This window comes from Eschrichtius robustus, chromosome 12 (genome assembly GCF_028021215.1).
Source record: "Eschrichtius robustus isolate mEscRob2 chromosome 12, mEscRob2.pri, whole genome shotgun sequence".
Taxonomy (NCBI): domain Eukaryota; kingdom Metazoa; phylum Chordata; class Mammalia; order Artiodactyla; family Eschrichtiidae; genus Eschrichtius; species Eschrichtius robustus.
This window is the reverse complement of record NC_090835.1, coordinates 56,857,952-56,866,411: the sequence shown is the minus strand read 5'-3', so window position 1 is coordinate 56,866,411 and position 8,460 is coordinate 56,857,952. Positions and strand designations below refer to the sequence as shown.

General features: G+C 47.8%; 1 pseudogene; it reads left to right on the top strand.

Moving 5' to 3' along the window:
* The first annotated feature begins 2,219 nt into the window (after positions 1–2,219).
* LOC137773286 (protein HIRA pseudogene) lies at positions 2,220–5,388 on the top strand (annotated as a pseudogene).
* The last annotated feature ends 3,072 nt before the right edge of the window (positions 5,389–8,460 follow it).

Sequence of the window (8,460 nt, the reverse complement as noted above, 5' to 3'; positions counted from 1 at the left end):
GATGCTGACTAAGTAACCCAACCAAACCTTCCTCTGAAAAATTTTGAAGGCAAGATACACAAGGAGAAACAGATATAGTAGAGGAAATCAGCGGTAGAAAAAAGCTAAGTCCTGAGAATAGCAATAGCATAATCTTTAGGCAAGAGACCAGTGGCCACAAGCTGCTAAGGGGAAGTAAAGAGAGCTGGATTTACAGAGATGCTTTTGAATCATTAATTGCAATGATTGATATTCCAGGCTCCCAAAGGCTTGATTGTGTCAGTACTTCTAGTGTCCTTTGCTTACTATACAGTCTCACCTATCTTGTTTTTGTAAATAGGGGTTTCTCTACAATTGGAGAATACATATACAGAGAAGTTTCTTGCAGGTAAGAAGTATAAACCAAAAGGAGAACAGACTTCTAATATAGTATTTAAAAAAGATTTTTCATATTCAAAAACAACAATAAATGTCCAAGATCATAGACTCATATTTTTTTTATGCAGAACAAGAGTTGAATTTTTTTAAATAATTTCAAACTTAAAAGAAAAATTGCAAGAGTAGTACAAAGAGTTCTCATGAGCCCTTTATCTAGATTCACCCATTGTTAACACTTTGCCACACTACTCTTATCATTCTTGCTGTAATTGAATATATATGTGTACTATTTTTTCTGAACCATGAGAGTAAGTTACCTACATCATCCCCTATTACTCCTTAGCACCAATTATATATTTATTAAACAATGCTATTCTCCTCACATAACCACAGTGCAGTTACCATATTTGTGAAATTTAACAGTGATACAATATGATTGTCTAATCCACAGTCAACACCCCAGTTTCACCAGTTGTCCCAATAATGCCCTTTATGGTGAATTGTTCTGGTTCAGTACCCAATCCATTTAAATACCACATTGCATTTAAATCTTATGTCTCTTAGGGCTCCTTTGATCTGTAATAGTTCCTCGGCCTTTCTTTTTCTTCCACAACATGGACATTTTTAAGATTACATGCCATTTCTTTTGCATAATATACTCAATTTTGGCTTGTCTGATTTCTTTCATGATCAGATTCAAGTTATACATTTTGGGTAGGAACACCACATATGTGATATTTTGTCATTCCTAATGCATTACATAAGGGACACATGATGTGAGTTTGCAAATCATCACTTTTGGAGCTCACGATAGTAATAACTGACCCAGGCAACAATTATCAACAGAGACTAAGTTAGTGAATAAAAGCTTGATGAGGAACAGAATATTTACATCGTCTCGAAGCATCTCCATATAAATACTGATTAATTACAAAAGGATAAATAGCAGCTTTACAGTGGAGAAAGCTGGTGAATATCACCTTAACAAAGTGATCAGAATCATGTATTCTTAAAGATAATTGAGTACATAGGGGATTCCTTGAATGTGTTTCCTGTTTTATTTTCTAGAATCTACATAGAAAACTACAGACAAAAATGAAAACTAACAAGAAGGGGTAGTGAGACAAAATACAGCAGCAAAGAAATGACACCTTCCTTTCACTTAAATTCTAAGTAAATGGATCTTATAAGGTGAGATATTTCTACACTGAGTTTCTGGACTAACTAAAAAATCAGTACCCAAAAGCCTGCCTAATAGATTTATCAACAAGAAATAGTATGAATATGACTCCTGAATTATTCACATATAATAATTCTAGCCACAGCGGGGGTGTGGGGGAGAGGGGAAGACAAGATGTGACAATCAGAAACTATTAGGTTTCTGAGCAAAGGACTTAAGGAGAAAATGAAAAATTGAATTATTATATGATCCAGCAATCCCACTCCTAGGCATATATCCAGACAAAACCATAATTCAAAACGATACATACATCCCTATGTTCATAGCAGCACTATCACAATAGCCAAGACATGGAAACAAACTAAATGTCCATCAACAGATAAAGAAGATGTGGGACATCTATCTATACAATGGAATACCACTCAGCCATAAAAAAGAAGGAAATAGGGCGTTGCCTGGGAGCCGCCGGAGGAGGAGCGGCGCGGGGGATGCGGCTGTGGCGGCTGCGGCGGCGGCGGGGGGCGCGGGTCGACGATGGCGCGGCGGCGCTGAGGGCGCGGGGCGGGCGGCGGTTGGAGGGTGGGCGGCGCGGGCGGGCGGCGGCAGCTCCACGGCCCCGGGCGCGCTGAGGGACGCGGCTCTCGCCTCAGCCCGGCGGCGGCGGCGGCGGCGGCGGCGGCGGCGGCGGCAGCGGCGGCCGAACAATGAAGCTCCTGAAGCCGACCTGAGTCAACCACAATGGCAAGCCAATTTTTTCAGTTGATATTCACCCTGACGGGACCAAGTTCGCAACTGGAGGACAAGGACAGGATTCTGGGAAGGTTGTAACCTGGAATATGTCTCCAGTCCTCCAGGAGGATGACGAGAAGGATGAAAATGTCCCCAAGATGCTTTGCCAGATGGACAATCACTTAGCATGTGTGAACTGCGTGCGGTGCTCAAACACTGGGATGTATTTAGCTTCTGGGGGAGATGATAAACTGATAATAGTGTGGAAGCGGGCTACATACATCGGCCCCGGCACCGTGTTCGGCTCCAGTGGCAAGCTTGCCAACGTGGAGCAGTGGCGATGTGTCTCCATCCTGCGGAGTCACTCAGGCGATGTGATGGACGTAGCGTGGTCCCCCCATGACGCCTGGCTGGCCTCGTGCAGCGTGGACAACACCGTGGTCATCTGGAACACAGCGAAGTTCCCAGAAATCCTAGCTACTCTGAGAGGCCATTCTGGCCTGGTGAAGGGCCTGACTTGGGACCCTGTTGGTAAATGCATTGCCTCTCAAGCCGACGACCGCAGCCTGAAGGTGTGGAGGACGCTGGACTGGCAGTTAGAGACCAGCATCACCAAGCCTTTTGATGAGTGTGGAGGGACGACCCACGTGTTGCGGCTCAGCTGGTCCCCTGACGGGCACTACCTCGTGTCCGCCCACGCCATGAACAACTCCGGCCCCACTGCCCAGATCATCGAACGGGAGGGCTGGAAGACCAACATGGACTTTGTCGGGCACCGGAAAGCTGTGACTGTCGTGAAATTCAACCCAAAAATCTTCAAGAAGAAGCAGAAGAACGGGAGCTCTGCGAAACCCAGTTGCCCGTACTGCTGCTGTGCTGTCGGCAGCAAGGACCGCTCGCTCTCTGTCTGGCTCACGTGTCTAAAACGGCCTTTGGTTCTCATCCATGAGCTGTTTGACAAATCCATCATGGACATTTCCTGGACTCTGAATGGGCTGGGCATCCTGGTGTGCTCCATGGACGGCTCTGTGGCGTTCCTGGATTTCTCCCAGGACGAGCTCGGAGACCCCCTGAGCGAGGAGGAGAAGAGCCGCATCCATCAGTCCACCTACGGCAAGAGTTTGGCCATCATGACCGAGACCCAGCTCTCCACCGCCGTCATCGAGAACCCCGAGATTCTCAAGTACCAGCGGAGGCAGCAGCAGCAGCAGCAGCTGGACCAGAAGGGCTCTGCGGCCAGAGAGACAGGCTCCGCTACCTCGGTCACTGGCGTCGTCAACGGGGAGAGTCTGGAGGACATCAGGAAGAATCTTTTAAAGAAACAAGCTGAGACTCGGACAGCAGATGGTCGGAGGAGAATCACGCCTCTCTGCATAGCACAGCTGGACACTGGGGACTTCTCCACGGCCTTCTCCAACAGCATCCCGCTCTCGGGTTCCCTGGCGGGCACCATGCTCACCTCTCACAGCAGCCCGCAGCTGCTGCCGCTGGACTCCAGCACCCCCGTCCCCTTCGGCACCTCGAAGCCTTCCACAGAGCCTGTGGCGGCGACCGGCACCAGGCCTGTGGGCGATTCTGTCAGTAAGGACAGCGTGAATGCGGCCTCTGCTCCCGCTGCACCGTCCCCCTCCATCCTGACAACCCCGTCCAAGATCGAACCTATGACAGCGTTCGACTCCCGATTCACGGAGCGCTCCAAAGCCACACCGGGGGCTTCTGCCTTGGCCGGTTTGACCCCGACGGCTATGGAAAGGGTGAAAGAGCAGAGCCTTGTGAAGGAGCTGCGGCCCCGGGATGTCCTGGAGAGCAGCAGTGACAGCGACGAGAAGGTCCCTGTGGCTAAGCCCTCCTCGCTCTCCAAGCGGAAGCCGGAGCTCGAGGTGGAAACGGTGGAGAAGAAGAAGAAACGGCGGCCTCGGAAGGACTCGCGGCTCATGCGCATGTCCCTGTCTGTGCAGTCCCCAGCTGCCCTGACTGCAGAGAAGGACGCCGTGTGTTTGTCCGTCCCAGCAGCTGCGCTGAAGCTGCCCATGCCGGGCCCCCAGAGAGCCTTCACCCTGCAGGTGAGCTCTGACCCCTCCATGTACATAGAGGTGGAGAACGAGGTGACAGCCGTGGGGGGCATAAAGCTGAGCCGCCTGAAGTGCAGCCGGGAAGGGAAGGAGTGGGAGACGGTGCTCACCAGCCAGATCCTCACCGCTGCCGGCAGCTGTGACGTGGTGTGTGTCGCCTGTGAAAAGCGGATGCTGTCCGTGTTCTCCACCTGTGGTCGCCGCCTCCTCCCTCCCATCCTGCTGCCATCCCCGATCTCCACCCTGCACTGTACCGGCTCCTACGTCATGGCCCTCACCGTCACAGCCACGCTGTCTGTCTGGGATGTGCACAGGCAGATAGTGGTGGTGAAGGAAGAGTCTCTACACTCCATCTTGGCAGGAAGTGACATGAAGGTGTCACAGATCTTGCTGACGCAGCATGGAATCCCCGTGATGAACCTGTCGGACGGGAAGGCCTACTGCTTCAACCCATCACTGTCTGCGTGGAACCTGGTTTCTGACAAGCAGGACTCCCTGGCCCAGTGTGCAGACTTCAGGAGCAGCCTGCCACCCCAGGACGCCATGCTGTGCTCGGGACCCTTAGCCATAGTCCAGGGCCGCGCCTCCACCTCGGGGAGGCAGGCAGCCCGGCTCTTCTCCGTGCCTCACATGGTGCAGCAGGAGACCACCCTGGCCTACCTGGAGAGCCAGGTCGCCGCAGCGCTCACCCTGCGCTCCAGCCACGAGTACCGCCACTGGCTCCTCCTCTACGTGCGATACCTCGTGAATGAAGGGTTTGAATACCGACTCCGAGAAATATGCAAGGACTTACTGGGGCCCGTTCACTCCTCCACTGGAAGCCAATGGGAGTCAACAGTAGTGGGTCTGCGGAAGAGGGACCTGCTGAAGGAGCTGCTGCCAGTCATCGGGCAGAACCTCCGCTTCCAGCGCCTCTTCACCGAGTATCAGGAACAGCTCGACATCTTGAGGGACAAGTAGCCTGCCCAGCCGCAGCAAGGGCAGGGCCACACTCTCGCCGCTGAGGACACGCAGGTCGGCCTCTCATCTCGCTGGGCTACAGGATGAGGAGACACTGGCAGGAGGTGGGCTGTCCTGCACAAGTACGGGCCCAGCCCCTGGGCACACTTCCCCTGTGTCCTGGGCCTGTTTCTCCCTCAGGGGGAGCGGCTCTGCCTGCAACTCGCTCCTCCCTCCAGGACCCCGGTGCGGAGCTGGGGCTCTGCCCAGCTGCCCCGGGACCAGTGAGGCAGCCCAGGCCTGCCGTCTCCAGCACGGTCCCCAGGTGGACACTAGCCCTGCTACTATAGGCGCCGTGCTGCTCCAGCTATGACGAATGAGCCATTTGTGAAAGAGAGAACCGTGAGACGTTAGCGTATTATGCAGTCAGTAGACTGACCTGAGATCTATGTAAAAAGAAAGCCTATTCCAACACATGGACTATTTTTGTACTAGAATTTGCTAACTTGTAATATGGAATTTTCCTTTTGGCCAATAATCAGGATTTCCCTGTAAGTCACTTGGACATTGGTCACTTGTAGGAAATTTAAACTCTAATTATGACAGCTACATTGAAAAATAATTGTACTGAAATTAACTTGTCTATCTTCATTTAGTTTTAATTTTTAAATGTTTGTAAAAAGAGACTTTTGGGGGGGATGGGGCGATTTCTTTTGTAAGTGTAAAATAAATGAACACGCATTGGATACCAAAAAAAAAAGAAGGAAATAATGCCATCTGCAGCAACATGGATGCAACTAAAGATTTTCATACTAAATGAAGTTAAGTAAGAAAGAGAAAGACAAGTACCATATAATACCACTTATATGTGGAATCTAAAATATGACATGAATGAACATATCTATGAAACAGAAACTGAATCACAGACATAGAGAACAGACTGGTGGTTTCCAAGGGAGAGGGGGTTGGCAGAGGGATGGAGTGAGGTGTTGGGGTTAGCAGATGTAAGCTTTTATATATCGGATGGATAAACAGCAAGGTCCTACTGTATAGCACAGGGAGCTATATTCAATAGCCTATGATAAACCATAATGGAAAAGAATATTTTTAAAAAAGAATGTATATATATATATATACATATATATGCATATATATAATATAACTGAATCACTTTGCTGTACAGCAGATATTAACACAACATTGTAAATCAACTATACTTCAATAAAAAAGTATTAAAACTGAAAAAAAAAATAGAACAAAGAACTCCAGAAGACCTGTAAGTAAAGGCTACAGCTACAAAACCTAAAGACTTGAAAAGAACATGGAAATATCTGCTGGTAATATTCCATTTGTATCCATAAATACAGAAACAGCATACCACTGTTCATCAAATATTTATTAAGTGCTTTTTATGTGACAGACAATGGGATGGCCTTAGGAATCCAAATATGGGTAAAACATAAAGCTGCCTTTTGGATTTTACTCTGCAGTGGGGAGAGTGGACTGTAAGCATTTTTTTTAAGACAATATTTTATTATAGGCTCTGTAATGAGAAAAAGTAGTGTCCAAGATAACAGAGTAACCAAGAAGCCTTCAGGGAGTTGATCATGGCTCATCTAGCTTATTGGAGAAATTGATAGTTTGATGTAGCTAGTGAATTACTCTTCTCATGACTCCCCTTGAGCAACTATTATGAGCCATTGTCTTGATCAATTAACATGTATTAACACCTATAATTCTCATAGCAACCTAGGTGGCTGATACTATTTTTATCACTATTTTGCTGGTGAAAGTGCTAGAGGCAGAAGACAGGATAAAATGAGTGTTGTGCATAAAGTTTTAATCAGAAGCCAAATTACAGGAAGATCCATGTTCCATGCTAAGAAGCTGACATTTATCCTGCAGTCTGTGAGGTACTGTAGATTTTTCAGAACAGAAGTGTCATGCTGAGAGTTGCGTTTTAGAAGTTTATTCTGGCAGCTATGTGAGTGGCGGAGTGGAGTTGGATAAGACTGGGGAGAGAGGAGGCAATCGGGAGGGAAAGGAGCCAGTGAGGAGACAATACAGCAGGTCTAGCTGGGCAAAGAGAGGATGTGGACCATGCAGGAGAGCGCTGGAGAGGGCAGTCTGGTCCAAGTGTGTCAACAGGATTGATGATTGATTGGGTATGGGTTAGGGTTAGGGTTAGGTGGCAGGCACGGTTGCTCCCAGTGTCTGGCTGAATCTAATAGATGGTTTCTAGCTCAGCTGATTGCAGTTGTTGGTTCAGTGCCCACATGTGGCCATTAGCTTGGATTCCTCTCTGACCACCAACCACATCACCAACCAGGCTTCAATTTCAAGGGGCAATAGGTGAGAATCTAAACCCTTCTGGACAAATCACTGTCTCTGATAGGAAGGAACACTCAAAACACATATTAGAAGAGGGTATGCACCTGAAACTAACACAACACTGTAAATCAACTATACTCCAATATAAAATTTCAAAATAAAATAAAAATAAATTAAAAAGTGGTGTGGATTTGTCAGATCAGTCAGATTATCTTATTATAGGGAGTACAGCATATATCAGGAACTTCAAGGAAAGATGAGGAGATGGTTCTCCTTGGGTCACATGTTTCTGCATGCCTTATAAGACTTTCTCCCAGAATATTCTTTCGAAGATGTTTCTATAGTGAAAATCCTTGAAAGACAGAGATAATGCCTCCCTCCAGAGCAAGAGTAGATGTGCTTGCAGCCTTGTAGCTAGTTTTCCTCAGAGGAAAGGGCTGATCTGTTTAGCGGCCATTGTAAAAGTTGTGAGTTTCCTAAGATGAATTAAGGCTGATCTCCTGCAACGCAGCCTCCTGCACCATCCAGGTCCTCCTGTGTTGCTCTGTGGAACTTAGGGACAAGGATAACTGGCACACATACATGTGCTCACTCCCTGCTGCCCGCTGTGTCGTGTAACAAAGCCTCCATCTCTGACCCAGGAGTCTTCAGCTTTCCACCAGCACCCATGAAATTGTGACAAGCTTCTTAGCATATAAGTGGGATAAAATCCCAGACACTTCACAGTTCTTGAAAGAAAGTTATAGAGATTCCTAATTGTGGTGTGCTCAATACAAAAGAATAACCAAATTGAGCAGTTTTGCATTAAAAGTTAATTGTAATTTTTTGACCTCCTCTAAGAATCTCAGCCCA